Source organism: Bison bison, unplaced genomic scaffold, assembly GCF_000754665.1.
Source record: "Bison bison bison isolate TAMUID 2011002044 unplaced genomic scaffold, Bison_UMD1.0 scf7180017864518, whole genome shotgun sequence".
NCBI classification, from domain to species: Eukaryota; Metazoa; Chordata; class Mammalia; order Artiodactyla; family Bovidae; genus Bison; species Bison bison.
This window is the reverse complement of record NW_011495071.1, coordinates 5,644,025-5,663,966: the sequence shown is the minus strand read 5'-3', so window position 1 is coordinate 5,663,966 and position 19,942 is coordinate 5,644,025.

The following is a 19,942-nucleotide window of genomic DNA, read 5'->3' as shown; positions in this document are numbered from 1 at the left end:
AGGGATTTTCCAGGATAGCTCAGGATTCTGGCAATGCTTAGCACTTTACAGATAGCCTTTTCCTACTCCCCAACCCTCTCTGGAAGCCCTTTTCCCAGTATCTTGGTCTAGGAACGAATTTTGAGCGTTTTTGCCCATTTCTTTGTCTCTTGCAGGAATTTGCGGAACCATCTAATAAATGAGAATCTCACCCAGAAGGTGAGCTGCACCCTCTCCCTCAAGCATCTTTCCCAGTCTGATAATTTTCATGACCAACAGGGGAAGGCAATGCATTCCAAGGTATGGAGCCAGTTTTATTAGGTAAGTAATGGAAGAGCATCCCACACTGTAGTCAGAGGAGTGATGTGGCTAGAGCTGGGCTATATAAAGATGATGCTGGTGGAGAGAGGGGGTGGACTGTGTCCATCTGGACGAGGCAGGACTGTTGGAGGACTACTGTGTCATCGGGGATGAGAAGACGGGAGATGGTGTGGATGCGAGGCCCAGCGAAGACACGCCTGGCAGGTACCTGGAGTGAGGGGCAGAGACGGGCCTTCAAATGCTTCAGACTTTCTCTGGCCCTTTGTGTCTTCAAGAAAACATTTCCATTCCTTCACCTGGCTCCAAAGGTCGCTGACATCTTGCTTCATTCTTGGGCATCCTCTGACCCCTGGTCTTCCAAGCTGTGCCCAAGCAAGGGTCAGACTTGCCACCATTTGATAATGACCCCATTGATATACTGAGGCCTGGAGTGGGAACTGCGAGTCTGCCCTGGCGTTTCTTGGAGCCCCTTCCTCTCTGCCACGTTACCACTTCTGCCTGGCGACAAGGGTTCTGAGGAGGACTGGACAGCTGGCTCAGAGCAGGGCCACCTATCACAGGTGCTCCTCCCCCGCACTGGGCAGCGTCAAAGGAACCTTTGGTGTCATCGACCAAGTCAGCAGGGGCTTGGAGGGAGCCTGGAGCTTTATTAACTAATCTCTGGTACTTGAGTAATTTATTATGTTTAAGCTGGTGCCATCAAGTCTCTCAGCAGTGCCCGCGTGCGCTGGGAGATAAATTAAAGGCTGTCCAGAGATACTTGGTACATCTGTGTGATTGCTGGGCTGGTGAGATGGAGGTTTAAGGCTCTCTCTTGCAAATTGGAAATTAGGAATTAATAAGACAGCAGGCCAAAGAGCTGTGGTGGTGGTGGTGACTTGGCTGCCTGGCCAGGACTTGGGGAGGGAAAGCTTCTGCTGGGAGGGTGGGGAGGAGTGGGTGGAAACCAACCAGGCTCTCTCCATGTGGTGGGCAATCGAAGGGGCCTAGAGGGGCTGGGCAAGGGGGCTCTTCCTTGGCTTGCAGTGTAGGTAGCAGGGATTCTTCTGTCTCCTGAAAGAGGTTAAAGGGGTAATGAAGAGAACCCTAGTCTGGCTCAGAGGACTTACTTGTGGCCCCCCAGCCCAGCCAGTGCCTGTTGTGTGATGGCGGGCAGACCTTGTCCTCCTCTGGGCTTCTGTCTCATCAGCAAGATGAATAGGTTGGACTCAGGGTTCATGTTTCCATTAGGCATCTTGAAAGGTTTTAATTTCTTCTCAAGTCAGAAGGAACCCCCCCCCCCAAATTTAGGCTGTAGAAATGTTACAGGGTGTGTGTGCATGTGTGCTAAGTCCCTTCAGTCGTGTCTGGCTCTGACTCTTTTTGACCCCATGGGCTGGGGCTCTCCATAGTCATCCTGTAGCTCATCTGTCTATAGGATTCTCCAGGCAGGAATACTGGAGTGGGTGGCCATGCCCTCCTCCAGGAGATCTTCTTGACCCAGGGATCATACTCGGGTCTCTTGTGGCTCCCGCCTCGCAGGCAGATTCTTTACTGCTGAACCACCTGTGTAGTATAAATGTATTTATTCAAAGTCATAAAATGCAGTTTTATTATGGACATTTTTGCACGTAGGGGCAGGGGCTCACAAAACCTGTCCTGCAGTCTCTGTTGGGCTGGCTGACCCCCGAAGTCCTGCCTGTCCTAATCGCAGCTGATCTCCAAACTGTCAGCTCCTGGCTCATGGTGTGAACTGCTTCAAGCCCACCAGCTCCTCAAGAGCAGGGCTTTGTCTTGCCAGGTCCCCCACGCAAAGGCCCACCATCTACCTAAGAGCTGGGTGTTGGTGGTGGACCCAGGAGAGAAACCTGGAGTTTTGAGCTTCCCAGTGCCCCAGGCTGCTGCTTCCTTAGGGCAGAGACACATGAAATCTCTTCTCCTCTGGGTCCATTCAGGCCTGGCCCTCGGGTCCCCTGTCTTAGCTCTTGAACCCCACCCCAGCCCACCCCACCCCACCCTGCTTTCTGCTTTCTGCCCCCATGAGCTACTTTGGAAGGGTTCTGGGAAGGGCTCCATGCAGCCCCCACATGACAGCACTGCCTCAGGGATCAGCCCTGGAGGGGCCCCAGCCCGGGGGGCCCCACACCCACCGAACCCCTCCAGAGCCCCGGTTTGTAGTTGAGTAGCCTCACCACCAGGTGGCAGGCTTGCTCTACACACGTGCCTTGGCTGGAGCATTTGCCTGGCAATGGCGAGGGGTGTCCGAGGATGCCAGATCCGCCTGCGGCCCGCGGTGTCGAGGCCTTTGTGGGTGGCTTTAGAAGCAGGGCTGAGGCCTCTCACCTTGGCCTTGAACTCCTGCTGAGATTCTGGCTCCGAGAGGACCTTGGTCTTCTGCAAGTGCCTTCAGGCGGCTGTCAGGCATCTGACTGGAGAGCGCCCCCTAGAGTAAGGAGGGCTGAGTTGCCACCCTTTGAATGAGTGTGTGTGTGTGTGTGTGTAAGGATGTGTAGGTGGGACAGAAATGGACCTCTTACCTTCCCAGGCCTCCCAAAATCTTGGCCCAGGAGAGAAAGGTAACCCACCTCTTAGGCTATTCCTGCTCTGGGCAGGGCAGCCTGAGTGGTCCTCCACCACTGCCGGCCCCTCTGAGCAGCTGGTGTCGGGGTTTGCCGGATGTGGGGTGTGGTGCTCTGTCCCTCCGGAGCACTGGGCTCTCCCTGAGGGACCCGGGGAGCCAGGGGTCAGGCCACACGGAACCTGGGCCGTCTCTTTACCAGGAGGGGGAACAGGAAAGGATCCAAGCCTGGGTCAGCTGCAGACCGAGAAGAGATGAGAAGAGAAGTGGAGAAGGAGCTGGCCCTGCAGCAGGAGTGAGGCCGCAGAAGTCCCAGCCCCGACTTCCTGAAGAAAGGGCGTGGGTCCCCCCTGCCCATCAGAAGATGAGGGAGGGCCCAGCCTCACCTGGAACGGCTTTTTCTGGGGAATGGTGGGTTCTCCCCAGGACCTGGCATGCTCGTGGGATTCCTGAATGGCTTCCAGAATGCCCTGCCACCAGCCAGGCCCAAGCCCCACTGCACTGTTGACTCACACCCTTCATTCTGTGCAGCTTCCTGTCTGTCCTTCAGCCAAAAGCCCAGAAATAAACCCTGTCTCCCTCACCGGCTGGAGCTCCCCCTCCCCCTTGTTTGGGCTGGTTCTGGGCCCACCCCTAGCCCTGCCCTTCTCTCCTGGTCTCTGCTTCTGTTTCAGAAACAATGGGGACCTGTATGGGCCAAGTTCCTCCCTCCCCACAGCATTGGATTTTGAGAGCTGATCCGATGAAGCCCTGGGTGCTGTGGCTCCTTGGGGCAGGAGGAATCAGCCGGGCCTGGGAGGGGAGTCAGGGCAGGCAGGGATGCTCCAGTGTCCCGAGGTCTCCTGCTCTTACAGTTCACAGCGTCATGTCTGAGTCAGAGTCCGACAGACACAGAGACAGGGAAAGAGAGGCAGAGAAGGAGGGCCTGGGAGGGGGATTAACTAGACAAGCAGAGAAAGAGAGATTGGGGGATGCAGGGTAGGGTGGCAGATGGAGAAGCAGGGGAAGAGAAGACAGAGATGGAGAGAGGAGAGAGCGAAAAGAAGGGGACAGAACCATGCTTGCCAGAAAAAGGAGAAAAGATGGAAGTGAGATAAGTTGCAAACTGGGAAGGAGGAAAACAAAAAGAAAACACCCAAAAGACCGAAAAGGATAAAAACATGGACATGCACAAACATGGGTGTGAACAGTTGTGTGCTTGTGGGTGGATACACACTCACACACAGCTTCTGGTCACTGTCCCGGCCCATGGCTGCTCCTGCCTTTGTGTCTCCATCCCCTTGACCCGCCTTGGGCTCCTGAGAAGGGTGTGGCCTCCAGGTGACCCCTCTCTGATGACCTGCCCCCGCCCACCCCTGAAGACACTGCCACTGAGCCTAGGATGCGCAGAGGGTCCAACGTCTTTACGCCTCACACTTGTCGCCCAAAATTGGATCCAACCGCCTCTCTCCCTTCTTCTCTTCCTCCTAGTTTCCTTAGTAACTGACGGTTCCCCAGCGAATTCCAGACCCGGGTGACAGACCGCTGTCACTGTCACAGAAGCTCTTTCTTTCTCGGAACTGTCCCCCCACCTTTTCCCCCACTCCACCAGATTCACAGTCTTGGGCGGGGGCGTGAGGATGCCTGGGTAGGCTCGGGGTAATTAAAACATGTACCATTTATTCCATAACAGGGAGCAGAACTTTAATTACTCACTCTGAGGGTGAGGGCGTGAGTCAGAGAGGTAGCTGGTGGGGAGGGGGGTGGTTGCGGAGGGGGCCTGGGCGCGTGTGTCTGCTTTCCGTCTTGCCTTTCCATTTGCCCAACTTGGATTGGAGAGGTGGGAGGTGGGTCTGGGGAGGCAAGGGGGTGCTAAGTGAGTGTGTGGGGGAGAAGCAGAGGGTGAAACCTGCTTGTGTTCATTAAGGCAACAGAAAACTGGGAGCCGTAATAATAATTAAATTAATTATAAAAGCAATTTGCTTTTGAAAATTTGATTTGACAGCTTACTAGTGGCTGCACTGATCTAGCAGCTCCGGCTTAAAAATAGTCAGAACAAAAAAACCAACTAGAAGAACCATCAGCTAATTTTAATTAGATGCCAGGATTGGTAAACAAAATTCCGCACCACCCTTTCATTGTGGCTGACTTCGATTTAAGGAGATGTCGGGATTGATTTTGGAAAAGGCCAGGGAAGGGAAGGTGCCTTTAGGAGAGGGGATGGAGGCTCTGGGAGGTCTGAGTGAAGGCAGCTCCCTGGGGGATCTGGTCCCTTCGTTCCTACCCATCTGGGGAATATCTGCTCAAGGAGGTGCTGGCCACTCCTCCTCGATTCAGAGAGTGACTTGCTGCGTGGCCTTTGCTGAAAGCAGAAGGGACTCTGCTGTGTGTGTGTGTGTGTGTGTGTGTGTGTTGGAGGGGGGACACCAGAATTCACTGAACCGGAAGAGACAGCTAGAACGTTGGCCACACTCCTGCTTCTGCCTGGGCGTTCGGGAGAACGCCTGAGGTCTTAGGAAGCTGCTGCGTTGTCTGAAGCTGTGATTCTGGCCGGAGGAGGCTGCGGTCTCCGGGGACCTGAGTCTCCAGGCACCGCTGGGACCCCCTGCCTCCCAGGGCCTGCGTGGCCATCTTTAGTCCCCCTCTCTCTCCCCCGACGTGCACAAGCCCCGTTTCAAGAGCGAAACTCCTCCCTGTCTCGGTGAAAGCCTCTGCCTCCTGGTGCTGTCACTGCCGGCCCACGGCTCCTCTCCCCACGCCCTCCATACCTCTGCTTCGTCAGGCAGGGCCTTGATCCACGCCCAGGTCCCTCCCGACATCCACACTGTTGACTGGAACAGAGGACCAGTCTTGACCTACCCTACTCTCTCGTCTAGCTTACCTGCCTCTCTCTCCCCTAAACCCAGTGTTGCCCCCACCCCACCAGCCCGTCTGACCCTCTGCAGGCTCACCTCCTCTTACGGCCAGGGATTCCCTGGCTTTCCTTGTTCCCTTTGGCCCCTGCAGTGCGGCCACTGTGGACACCACACACGCTGGCTGCCCCCAGGTGCGGTCATCTCTGTAGGGTCACGATGACCCTATCTCAGGATGCGGTCACCTGGCTTCACTCATCAAATTTCCACTGAAGCTGGCTGACTCAGGCTCCAGGTGGGGCAGGTGAGGCCAGGGAGGGGGCAGCCTGGGGCCCCCACGTTCAGCTTAGAGTTCAGGGCACAGTAATTATATAACCTGCCCCTTGCCTTCCCTGCTGCTCTGGGTCCTGTTTTTCTAATCACTCAATAGGCATTTCCACTTGAAAATCCCTCTGTCGTTTCAAAACCAGTGTTTGAAACAAGATCCTCCACCCTCTCCTGCCCCACCACCACACACACACGCACACACACACAGATTTTTCTCCTAACAACTTGATTTCTATGTGGCTCACCATACCTCTCCCATCCCCCCGTTTCCCCTAGACCTTGGTGCCATCCTCTGTTGCTCCCTCTTCTGGTCTTCCAGGTTATAATGAATCAGCAAGTCCTGGCTTTTTCCTTCCAGTTCTCCTTCCCCTCTGTTCCCTGGGGTACGCCCGGGGGCCAGCCTACTCTCCTCCACCTTGAGCAGCGCCAGTGACTCATAGGTCCTCTCCTCAGCACCAGGTGCTATTGCAAACCCCTTGCGGTGGAGCCCATTGGGGTGCCCCCTCTGCCCTCCTGCAGTGATCTCACCTGTGAACATCCAGGCACCTTCCCTTCACTCCTGCACCCAGCCGATACCAGATAACTCTGAGAAGATGCACAGGAAAGAGGCAGGCTGGATACACCCCCACCCCAGAAGTCATGAGCCCCAAAGCTGAGAAAAGCAGGTGGGGAGGAATTAAAGTCACAGGAGTTAGGCAATGTGGGGTCCCTGGGAAAGGGGCTGGGGCTGGGTCATGGGCAGGGACCTCAAGGAGTGGAGGGTAAACTAGGGGCAAAAAGCGGTAAGGGCTTGAATGAGAGGTGGGATAGAGTCATTTTCTCTGGAGCAAAATTTGGGACTTGTGGTCTGACAAGAGTCTGACGCTGAGAAAGTGCTGGAAAGTTAGGGCTGTGATGATGACATCAGAGGGGGGGCGAGGGAGGCCCCACTAATCCCAGAGCCGATTTGGAGAGACGGGCCCTGAGAACTGAGGCGGCCGCCCCCCTGGGTGGGGGGTGTGGTGGGGGGGAAAGGTGAAGGAGAAAAAGTCAGCCGTTCTGACCTCACTGATTACAGACTGTGTGACTTCAGACAATTGCCTAATCTCTCTGAGCCTCAGTTGACTCATTTGTGAAATAAAGAAGATTATAGTGGGATCTCCAAAATCCTTGTGAGGATCAAAAGAAGGAACAGGTGTGCAGCTCCTAGGTGCGTTCCTAGAACATAGTCCCCGTTTGCAGAAAATTGCATTATGACTGTTATGCAACCCCCATCTCTTCGCTACTCCTAATGGCTTTACTTGACTCTCTGCTGCTTCCTAAACCACGGAGCTGGGCCTGGCAGAGCTGGAGGGACGCTAGAGATAATCTGGCCTGATGTCCTCACTGCACAGGTGGGGCCACAACACCCAGAACGTGTAGGAGACTTGCCCAAGGCGTCTTGGAAGTTGCTTCAGAGCTCAGGCTGGACCTGGGCCTCTGGACTCCCACTCCAGAGCTTTCTCTGCCCAGGAGGCAGGGAAAAGCTTTTAGTTTTCAGTTTAGGCTAGACTTCACTTTCACTTTTCACTTTCCTGCATTGGAGAAGGAAATGGCACCCCACTCCAGTGTTCTTGCCTGGAGAATCCCAGGGACGGGGGAGCCTGGTGGGCTGCCATCTATGGGGTCACACAGAGTCAGACACGACTGAAGCGACTTAGCAGCAGCAGCAGCAGCAGCAGTGATGAACAATGAGAAGAGGCTAAAGTGGGAACCCTGAGTTTCAGCCCCGCCTCCAGGGCACCCAGATTGTGGGCAGCAGCTGTGATATCTCCCGGAGGTCCCCACATCCTGGCATTTTCCTGGGGCAGCTCTGCCTGGAGTGGGGGTAGGCGAGATTCATCACAAGAGCAGCCGGAGACGCTTACAATCTTCTGGATGAAAATCCTTCATGGCCTCTGTGATGCACAAGAGAGGAGCAAGGGAAGCGCAAAGTTGCCTCGCCCTTGAAAAACTTCCATATACTACGATGGAAGAAAACAGCGACCCTGCCTAGGCTCTACCAGGAGAGACGGCAAGGACGGTCTCACCCTGAGCCTGGTGAGTCTCTGGGTGCAGCTGGAGGGCGAATCCTAGCTCTGCTTTGCTGTGTGGCCTTGGACAAAGCACTTCCCCTCTCCGGATCCCACTTCCCTCACATGTAAAATAAGAGGACCAGAAAATCTCTAGTAGGCTATGATTCTAAGCCTTTGGAACAGTTTTTCTAGTGGGTGTCTATGATTTGATCCCTTGGGTGGTAGGTATTAGGTGCTTTCAGATAACAGTACAGGTGACCCGGGTGGAGGGCCTGGCTTCAGGGGTTAGGTAAGGCAGGCCAGCTCGGTCTGATGGAAGGAGGCTGCGAGTCAGGAGAATTGGTCATCGGTCCCCCGTTGACTCTTGTGTGGCTGCGACTGTGATGTCTATTTCTCTTCTGTAAAATGGGAACATTGTATTTACCTGAAATAACACTCAGAGCCAGTGAAGATGATGGTAAGGTTTTGGAAATGTTGAAACTTCTGTTTTGGTTCACAGTGACTAAAAGCCCACTGTTCCTTTGACTCCCAGGTGGAAAGGGAAGGGTGGGCAGAGACAGGCTGGCACAGGTCCCGGTCTCCCCTGTCTGGGAAGGTCGTCTAGGAGCGGATCCTGCCGTGTCCGAGCCGGGACCTGTGTCTTCTCGCCCGCGCAGGGTCCTGGTGGACCGGGGCTGAAGCTGGAACTGCACATGGCAGGCACCTTCCAAGATTCTCCCCCTGCCTCACTCCAGGCAGCTCCCAAAGGATGACTGATTTATCTATTTATCCACTTATCCATCTGCTTTATCCATTTCTGGGTCTCCTGGGGGTCTGAGCTGTTGAGTGAAAGTAAAAAGTGAAAGTGTTAGTCACTCAGCGACCCTATGGACTGTAGCCCGCCAGACTCCTCTGTCCATGGAATTCTCTAGGCCAGATTACTGGAGTGGGTTGCTGTTTCCTGACCCAGGGACTGAACTCCTGTCTCCTGCTTGGCAGGTGGATTCTTTACTGCTGTGCCACCTGGGAAGCCCCTGAGCTGCTGAGGACTGCGCTCAATGGCTGAGCGTCATCCCAAACACCCCGAATCTCATGGATGCTTGGAGTTGGGCGGGGCCAAGGCTACAAGGGCGGGAGAGGCTTCCAAGACAGCAGGGAGCACCCCTTCATGCAGGGACCTTTTCCCAGTGGGCAGGAGGCTGGAGTGGGCTGGCTGCTTGGGACTGCCTGCCTCCCCGTCCTCTCTCCCTACCCTCACTCCCCAACTCTCAGCCCTCTGCAGGTGAAGAGGTCAGGGGGCTGGAGTGGCCAGGACTGGGCCATTCATCGTCAAGGGCTACAGCCCAGGAAATCCCTTTCTCTTGGAACTGCCTGACCCTCTCCACCATCTTTAGGCAAAGAGACCCCTGGACCACGGAAGCAGTGGTCAAAAGGCTCTGCGTGGATTCCTCTGCAAAGGTGTGTTTATGAGCCAGGGTGGATGTGTCAGGAAGAAGCAGAGAAGCCGGAGCTGAAGGGTGAGGATGAGAGAAAGTAAAAGAGTCAGGACAGAGGCAGGAACACGGGAGACAAAGCAAAGGCTTCTCAACCAAACTGATGGCCTGAACCGGGGGAGGGAAGAGCTCTCGCCACTTGGCCCCTTGTGGTCCAGTGTCCAGGGTGATACTGAGCATCCCGGCGGGGGCCGGTGCCGAGTGGCTGAAGCTCCTTGGCGTGGTGAGGCATTCTCAGTTCCTCTGCAAAGGCGGGTAGAAGCAAAGTCATGGCCTGAAGCTGCTCAGAAGGCACTCAGAGAGCACACCAGAAAGAACTTTCAAAGACCAAAGGACCTAGGATCAAGGAAAACTCCTCTTCTGACAGTATTTGGGAAAATGAAGCTCAGTGCATTCCTCCCCCTTTTATGTTTTGAAAGTTGCAAAAATTATGCATGCTGATGTAAGGCATTCAGACAATACACTGAGAACAGCCTGCGGAGGACGCTCCATTTCAGAACCGTCCGCATCTCACTCCCGTCCCCAGAGGCAAGCACCAGGTGGGAGCCTGGTGTAGATCTTTCCCTATGCCCCACCTTTAAAAATGTATTTGGAAATAATAGCCAAATATATTTAGAACTTGCTATTTGCCAGACAGGGTGCTAAAGTTTTATATATGCATTATCTTATTTGAAATTGTGTACCCCACCAACAGGCACACAGGTTTTTAAAAAATATAGGACTGAATACTTTGGCCACTGGATGCGATGAGACGACTCACTGGAAAAGACCCTGATGCTGGGAAAGATTGAAGGCAGGAGGAGAAGGGGATGACAGAGGACAAGATTGGATGGTATCACTGACTCAATGGACATGAGTTTGAACAAGCTCTGGGAGATGGGGAAGGACAGGGAAGCCTGGTGTGCTGCAGTCCATGGGGTCGCAAAGAGTCAGACATGACTGACTGAACAACAGCAACAACAAATATCAAACACATTGTCCTGTAGCTTGCCTTTTTTGTTTTAAACAAAATTATTTGGCTGTGTTGGGTCCTAGTTGTGGCACATGGAATCTTTTGTTGCAGCTTGTGGGCTCCTCTAGTCCTGGCTTGTAGGCTCCAGATTACATGGGCTCAGTGGTTGCTGTGTGTGGGCTTAGTTCTCCCGAGGCATGTGGGATCTTAGTTCCCAAACCAGTGATTGAACCTGGGTTCCCTGAGCTGGAAAGGGGATTCTTAACCACTGGACCACAAGGGAAGTCCCTGTGGCTTGCCTTTTTACTGAATGTGTTTGCATCTTTCACGGCAGTGTCTGTTTCTCCACTTGATTCCTTTCGCCAGATATATAGTATTCTACAGCATGGCTGTACTATGGGGTATTTCATTATTCCTATAGCTGTCTATATATCTATATATATGAGCTTTCATTTTTTATTATCATAAACAAGGCTGAATCAGACATCCTTAGGCATATGTCTTTGTGCGGAATGTGTAAAGATTATATGTGATAATGCCTTGAGTGGTGGTGGTGGTGCTGCTGCTGCTCCTAAGTCGCTTTGGTCGTGTCCAACTCTGTGCAACCCCATAGACAGTAGCCCACCAGGGTCCTCTGTCCACAGGATTCTCTAGGCAAGAATACTGGAGTGGGTTGCCATTTCCTTCTCCGCCTTGAGTGGTAGGTGAGACCAAAAAGCATGTGCATTTCTTAGCTTATGAGATCTCTGCACATTTGCCCTGAGCTGAGATGTTGGAGCATTCTTTGGGAGTTTAGTCCTGCCTGAATTGGGAGGGCCACCCCACTCCAGTACTCTTGCCTGGAAAATCCCATGGATGGAGGAGCCTGGTGGGCTGCAGTCCATGGGGTTGCTTCGAGTCGGACATGACTGAGCAACTTCACTTTCACTTTTCACTTTGATGCATTGGAGGAGGAAATGGCAACCCACTCCAGTGTTCTTGCCTGGAGAATCTCAGGGACGGGGGAGCCTGGTGGGCTGCCGTCTCTGGGGTCGCACAGAGTCGGACACGACTGAAGCAACTTAGCAGCAGCAGCTGCAGAGATTGGCTGAGCTCTGGCCTTTTTGTCATGTCCTTGGATTAGATGACCCACAGATGAACAGCAATGGGGTGAGAGGCAAAGGATACCCACCCCCACCACCAGACCAGTCAGTCAATGACCTGGAGGAAGAGGGACCTGGAGGAGGCACTGGGCACACGAATCCTCAAAGCCCTGATGACTGAGGCTCAGGGAGCCAATGGTGGCTCACTTGCTGGCTAACTGCATTCAGAGGGCAACCTGAAGCCAAAGGATAATCCACAATTAATTTTGTCTTTGTTTGGAATTCACAAAATGATTAGATTTTCAAAAGACACTGACCTACCCTTAGATGCTTGAATTTGATTGAGATCAGAAGAGTTTGTTTTCCTCCCTTGCGTACATTCCTGGAGTATCCCTTCTCATGCGGGGAAAAGGAGGGGTGTGGTGTCGAAACCCACAGCGCTGACCTGTGTGGGTGCTATGTGGTCGCAGGCTTATTTGTTTGTGTGTATTGCTGTATCTCTGGAGCCTGGATCAGAGCCTGACACCCACAGCGGGTGCTTGTTACGTATTTATTGAATGAATACAAAAGCTCTGGAGGCAATATCAAGTAACTTGAGAGCCCAGACTTTTGATTCAGACAGACTCACAGACTAACTGTGAGATTCTGAACAGTTCAGAGTTTCTCTTACGACTTCCCTTGTGGTCCAGTGGCTAAAACTCTGCGCTCCCAATGCAGGGGGCCTGGGTTCAATCCCTGGTCAGAACTAGATGCGTGCTTTGGTTTAAAAAAAAAAAAAAGATCCTACATGCCACAAGAAAGATCCCAAGTGCCATAGCTAAGACCCAGAGCAGCCAAATGAATACATAAATATTAAAGGACTTCAGTCGTCTCATCTCTAAAATGGGAGTCACAATGCTTCCTAACAGTACGTGAATGCATGCACGCTCAGTGTCTGACTCTTTGTGACCCCATGGACTGCAGCCTGCCAGGCTCCTCTGTCCATGGGGATTCTCCAGGCAAGAATACTGGAGTGGGTTGCCATTTCCTCCTCCAGGGGATCTTCCCCACCCAGGGATTGAACCCACATCTCCCACATCTCCTGCACTGCAGGTGGGTTCTTTACTGCTGAACCACTGGGGAAGCCCCTCTCCCTAGAAGTACCAACTGCACAGGATTGATGTGAGGACGATATAATAAAATCATTAACAACATCTGTTATTTTAATGACAACAAACAGCCCAACTTCCCAAGAATTTCTCCTTCTCTCCCCTTTGATCTCTCCTAGCTCATCTCATTTCTCTTAAACACTGTAGCTGTCCTAGAATGTCCCCCACCTCATGCTTTTTCTCTCTCTTGGGGACCAAGGTCAGGGTGTGGTACCCTCTAGACCAGTGGGGCTCTGAAGCCGTGGGGCAAGGTGGCGGGTGAAGGAGCATGGCCACCGTCCCTGTCTGTTCTCTGCAGAGCATCCCTCATTCCTCTGGCCCCATGTCCTGTGCCTCCTGTCCTGACCTTTCTGTGCCCCCTTTACTCTGATTTCAGATGGCCTGGTGCCTTGACTCTTCACATGTATGTCCTAATCACTGGGTGCTGGAGGCCCCAGATGGCACTCATGAGTCCCGAGAATCTGTGAGCAGGATGGGATGGTTCCTCCCAGCTCATTCTAGAAACAGACAAGACAGTCACCATGACTGAGCACCTGCTGTGTGCCAGGTACTGGATCAGGAACCTTCACTCTTGGCTGCCCCCTGACGCATGATCTGAGGTGTAAGCACAAGGAGGAAACACAAGGTTGCCTGGCTGGGAGGGGTGTGGTCAGAGCCCAGGTGTGCACCTGGGGCAGGGTGTTAGTGGGTGTTCCAGAGTGAAGAGGTGTGCTCCCTACAGCTGTACTTGTTGGATACCTCCTCTCTCAGCCCCAGCCGTCTCTCTCTGGCAGCCCCTTGTTCCAGGGTTACACCAGAGAGGTTGAAATCTTATACAGTTACCCAAATCATGGCTCCTAAATGGCCTCTGATTACAGCACTAAAGCCCCTTTCTGCAATGCAGCCCGGGCTCTGCTGAACAGAGCTGCGACCACTTTGTGCAGGATTTTTTTTTTTCCTTTGCAAGCGAAGGAGATGGCTTATCCGCATGTAAAGTAGGTCAGAACCTTAGCAAAGATCTTTTCAAACACTTGGCTTTTTTGAAGTTCTGTTACGAAACTCCTTTTGTTTCTCCTGCCTTTGCCTCTTCCCTCCCACCCCTCTCCTTTTTCCAAAGGCTCAACGACATCAAATGGCTCAAGCGACAGCGACAGTGAGGACGGCCCACGATAAGTTCAATTATAAATGATGACGGGCTCACCCAGCTGGGGCCAGGATGCCGGCTGCAACAGCCAGGCTGCCTCTTCCAGACCAGGGCCTTCCAGTCCCAAACCACCTTTACCGTGTCATGGGCACCTGGCTGGTCTGTCTGAAAAGTGTGTGTTTTGCCCTGGGTCCCACCTGCCCAGATCGGGGTAGGCAGACAGGGATCTTACGGTACCTCAGAGCTACAGGGTTGTCTGTGATTCTCATTGTTAGTCTAAACTTGCAAATGGGCTTCCCTCGTGGTTCAGATGGTAAAGCATCTGCCTGCAATGCAGGAGACCCAGGTTTGATTCCTGGGTTGGGAAGATCCGTTGGAGGAGGAAATGGCAACCCACTCCAGTGTTCTTGCCTGGAGAATCCCATGGACAGAGGAGACTGGCAGGCTACAGTCCATGGGGTCACAAAGAGTCAGACACGACTGAAGTGACTCAGCATGCAAACTTGCAAAAGGCCTTTGCTCCAGCGGGAAATCAACTTGGCTGGAACGGTTTGGTGCTTTGCCTAACAGCCTGCAACAGGGGCATCAGTTTTCATCCTTTTGTTTTCGTTTCTTCAGCCTCCCCTGCCCCACCTTCATCAACTGTAGGTAGAAAGCAGAAAAAGTTGTGTGAGCTCCGAGGATGCTTTTCAGTAGGATGGTATTTACAAAGGTGGCCACACCTGAGACCCTCACCTCACTCGTGGTGAGCAGGTAGGAGGAGGAGCACTTGTAACAGGGAAGGGTACTCTGTCTCAGCAGCTTGGTGAGGTGACTGCAGACACTAAATTCTGCAGAGCCTGACGGTGACAGTGGGGAATGGAATCCATCTTCTGTCTCTGGAGATCTTTTTCTTAAACTTCAATGACTGGAGGAGGAAACCAGGGTGTGTGTGTGTGTGTGTGTGGTGTCCTCACCAAAGTAGAGGCTAGAGATCATGGTGACTTTACTCTGGGGCCATGGTGATCAGGGCATTTGCCACCCAAAAGCATCTCCTTTTGCTCATATCCTGCCCACTCTGAACCTGGCAGAAATCCCCACTCTGTTCTTCCCTGCCCTCCTTCTCCTGGTAGGCTCAGTCTGAGTCCAAAGGACAACTAATTTTCCAAGAGTGTGGGAATCTTCAGAGGTATTGGAAGAAGCATTGCTGCAGGCACTTCCGGGGAAGTGGGAGAAGCCAACAGCATAGGGATGTTTCCTTCCTTCAATGAATAGTTATTGAGGACCTACCATCTGCCAAGATGCTTCTAGGTGCTAAAGATACAATAAAAAACAAAACAGTCAAAACTTGCCTTCATGGAATGTGCACTCCTGTGAAGGATCCTGGCAATGAACTAGATGAATTAGTACTGCAATTAAAGTGGAAGTGTTAGTCAGTCATGTCCGATGACTCTTTGTGACCCCCATGGACTGTAGCCCACCAGGCTCCTCTGTCCATGGGATTCTCCAGGCAAGAATACTGGAGTGGGTTGCTATTCCTTTCTCCAGGGGATCTTCCCAACCCAGGAATCAAACCTGGGTCTCCTGCATTGCAGGCAGATTCTGTACCATCTGAGCCACCAGGGAAGATGATGATAAAAGGTATTGTTGTTTAGTTCCCCAGCCATATCTAACTCTTCACAACCCCATGGACTGTAGCACGCTAGGCTTCTCTGGCCTTCACCATCTCCTGAAGTTCGCCCAAGTTCATGTCCATTGCATTGGTGATGTTATCCAGCTATCTCATCCTGATGCCCTCTTCTCCTTCTGCCGTCAATCTTTCCCAGCATCAGATGACCGAAATACTGGAGTTTCAGCTTCAGATAAAAGGTGAGATGAAGTAAAACTGGGAAAAAGAGTGGGGAGTGTTGGGGTGGCTGGATATTTAGAGAGAGGTACTGAGAAAGTAATGTTGAAATTCAGGCCTGAGAGAGTGAGATGTGAACACATCTAAGGAAAATGTTTGTAGGACTTCCCTAGTGGTCCAGTGACTGAGATTCTGCTCCCAATGCAGGGGGCCTGGGTTCAATCCTGGTCAAGGAACTTGATCCCATGTGCTGTAGCTAAGACCCTGCAAAGCCAAATAATTTTTTAAAAAGCCCTTGACTGAAGAAAGAAAGAAAATGTCCTGGGCAGGGGAAACAGCAAGTACAAAGGCCCTGAGGCCCAAAGGGCATCTTATGTGTTTGGAGAGTGAGAAGGAGATGCTGTGAACTCCGTCAGAGCAGGTAAGAGGCAACGCTCAGGGGGAGTTCAGAAAGGTTATGGGTCGGAGGGGTGAGATTACTCAGGGTGTTTATGCAGGAGCGTTAGCTTTTACCCTGAGGGAGTTGGGCAACTCGGGAAGCTCTGAGGACAGGGCTGTCCGGAACTGACCTGTCCTTTCAATAGCGAGTGCTTGTCCTGTCTTGCCAGGGCTATTCTGGGGACCGCTCCGCTCCCCAGCCTTCCAGTTTACTGCTCTCTGCTCGTGAGCTGGAAGGGGCTCAGCCAGACTGGAGGGAAAGCTGAGACCCTTTTTGCTCCAGAGGAAGGCAAGGAGAGAGGAACGGTGTGTATCAGACATGGGGACTCTGCCCGCTGGGTACTCCTGGGGCTTTTGGAGTGACCAGAGTGTTTGCTGTTCTAAGGTCCATTTGGTGTTCTAAGGATTCTGGGAGTTTGGGGGCTAGGACGGCTTCAGGCTGGGAGCCTTCTCTCCAAGAGGTCTAGGCACACATCTCTGTGTGCACATCTCTTCTATTTTCCCACTCTTTGGGGCATCCGGCTTCCACCCTTCCCGTGGGCTCTCTAATGACTGTGAGATGAGGTACTGCACACAGCAGAGAAGCCAGCAGTGTGGGCAGGTCTGAAGATGCTGGATTTCTCACCTCTCCTGCCTGCTCCCCCTCTTGCTGCCACTTCCCCCCTCCCCTCTTCTCACCCCTTTGTAGAAGAAAACGACAATGCATGTGTGAAGATTGCTTCCTGGCTGGAGACGCTCCGGTCTCCTCCCTTTCAGACTCAGAAGCAACAGCCTTCCTTTCCCCATCCCACTTTGGGTGTCTCAGCACCGCCATCCCTTCTCATCTCTTGTCCTCCTGCCCTTTGTGCACAGGCAGGATTCCCTGGGCTGCTTGGGGACAGAGTGCAGTGGGATGTATGATCCAAGATGCAGGTCTTGAGTGGGGATGCTGTGGAAACCATCCCAGTGCATCCGATTTGGCTTGTAGGCAAGAATAGAGGTTGTCTGCATTTCAGAACCCCAAAGCCAACAAAATGGAAGATGTCAACTTACGTTTACACACATGGCTGAGTTGTTCCTCTGTGTAGGTAGGAGAAAAGGTGAACAGCCCTAGGTTTCCTGTTGGTCCTTCCAGCATCTTTCTCTCCCAGGCACCTTCTGTTGCAGTCCCTCAGATACAGGGTTCCCCCTCCCTCTCTCAGAAGGAGGCCAGCCACCACGGAAGGGTGGACTGAGCAGCTTCCTTCCAGGGCAGGGTGGGGTTTGTTTGCCTGTGTGAATTGCCTCTTCTTTTTGAGAGAGAGCAAGAAGAAGAGAGAAAATGAAACACTTTTGCCACCTCCTCATTAGCTCCAAGTCCCAGGTGAACTGGGAGCTCACAGCTCCTTTTGTGTGGCTGGCGGCCTGTAGCGTCTCCATGGTGATGCCTTGAGGCTTCTCAGAGCTGGGGACCAGCCTCCCTCAGCAGCGCTCCCCGAGATGCTAGTATCAGAGATGGGTGGGGAGAGGGACCCAGTGGGATCAAAGGAGGTCTGGATGGGGTTGGCCTGGACACTGGGTATGTGTATTCTTGACCCTCAGCTTCTTTTAAGACCAGCAGCAGCTTTGGAACCTGGGATCCAATCAAGGAACACACCTGAATTGTCACATTCAAGGTCTCCTAGAATCTGGTTTCATGCTCCCCATGTAGGTTCATCCCCCATGACTCCTCTACACAGAATTGGTACATGAGCCTGGTCTGGTCTCCTCATTCCCCATTCCCCCCAGAAAAACCAGTAAATACTGGTTTTTGTATTTGTATTGTATTTTGTATTTGTATTTTGTATTGTCCTCTTGTCCTGGACCTTTGTGTTGGTAATTTTCTGACTTGGTTCCAGAGTCACCTTCTCTGGGAAGCCTTCCCTGATACAAACCTCAACCCCCAGGGCTCTCCCCTTCTTGTAAATCCAGACACCCACTGCCTCTCTGGGTCTAGCTTGCTCCTAGGAACACATTATGGCTTGTGTAGTTAATCACTTTGCATGTGAGGGGCAGGGAGGGCGGTGGGAGAGGAACGGGTCCGTCCTCTGACAGTTCTGGGCTTGAATCCTTCCTCTGCCACTTGCTGATTTTCTCCCATTGGACGAATGTCACTTCCTAGCTGTCTCATAGGGCTGCTAAGCAACCTGTGAGCCTCGGTTTGTTCACCTGCAAACTGGGGATGCTTGTAACTCCTTATAAACTTGTGAGGATGAAGTGAGTTAAATGAAGTGCTGGTATAAAGAGTAGCAGGCGGAGCCGCTCCCTGCTGCCTCTCTCCCACCACTAGTTTAGATACTGCTGTTTGCTTCCCAGTTCAGTTTAGTAGCTCAGTCGTGTCCAACTCCTTTCAACCCCATGGGCTGCAGCACGCCAGGCTTCCCTGTCCATCACCAACTCCCAGAGTTCACTCAAACTCGTGGTCACTGAGTCGGTGATGCCATCCAACCATCTCATCCTTTGTCGTCTCCTTCTTCGCTTCCCAGCAGCCTGTATTTTTTCCCCAGCAGTGCTTTGCACACACATATAATTAATCACTGGTTTCTTGTACTGATTCATTTGACTTTTCTCTTGGGGACTTTGCAGGCAATGGGCTTGGTCTGATATGTCCATCACTGTCTCCCTGTGCTTAGCATGGAATCTGGACAGGGTGGTGCTCCAGAAACATCTGCTGACTGACCATCTGCACACGGATCACAGCCCCTCCATCTGAGACTGTTTCTAGACTGCAGTCACTCTTTCACTTCTTTGAATCTCTATTCAGTCTTGTACATAGTAGGTGCCCAATAAGTGACTCATTAGAGACAATCCTTCCCTTAAATTGATTTCTTATTTTATATTAGAATATAGTTGATGTGCAATGTTGTGTTAGTTTCAAGTGTATAGCAATGTCAATATTCTGTAGTAACCTGTTGGTCCTTGGTTTCGCATCACGCCATGCAGGAATGAGGGAGTGCAGAGCTACACTCGGATGATTTCTAGGGACTGAAGAGGGACCCTCTTTTGCAGAGTGGCTTAGGGGAAGTCTCCAGTTTGGGAGGAAGGGTGACCAAACAAGTCCTTTGGTGCTCCTCCTAGTCGTGGAATTGATGGTCCCCAGAAGCAGGAAGGACTTTATTCCAGAATACACCAGTCAGCCCCAGAGGGACCACATCCTTGGTGCCAGGTGGAGGAGAAGGAGCTTTGTTCTTCAGGAGAGCTGGGTGAACCGATGATTGGCTGGAGTTCATTCCCATGAGCACTGCTAAAGTTGGGACAAACTCGATTTTAAGTTAAGTGGAAATATTTTTATTCGAGCTAATGTACATTGGATCTGGTAAACAGACAGAGTATATTACTACGCGCTTGGAAATGTGCAGTCCGATCAGCAAACAGATTAGTTTTAAGTGAAAAGACACTGGCAGACGCTTAAATTCATTGACTTGTTGAGAACGTCTAGATTTGGATACAAATGCACTGGAACGCTAGATCAGTTTGGTGTCTCAGCCCATCCGCACGGAGAAGCTATTGATTTTAGTTGATATGCATTGATTCCCAGAAAACAGGACGGCTTTTGAAAATGAACTTCCAGTAATTTCAGGGAGAAGCTGGCGCGTTCATCTCCACGCGAGGCTGACTTGTTTTGTTAAACGTGTCTCTACGCCTCGAAGGAACGGAGCAGCAGACAAATATCTTCGTATGAATTAAAATGCATTGATTCTTGGAGGGAAATGATGGTCTCTGTTAAAAGCTTTTTGGAGATGTTAGCATGCAAGACTTTGAATGAAGCTTTTGTTCGGCGCCCTTTACTCTCTGCCTTCTGCTCTCCCCAAAGCGGTGGCAGTTTGCGGAGCCCATCTTAAGTTGGAGGAGGAGGA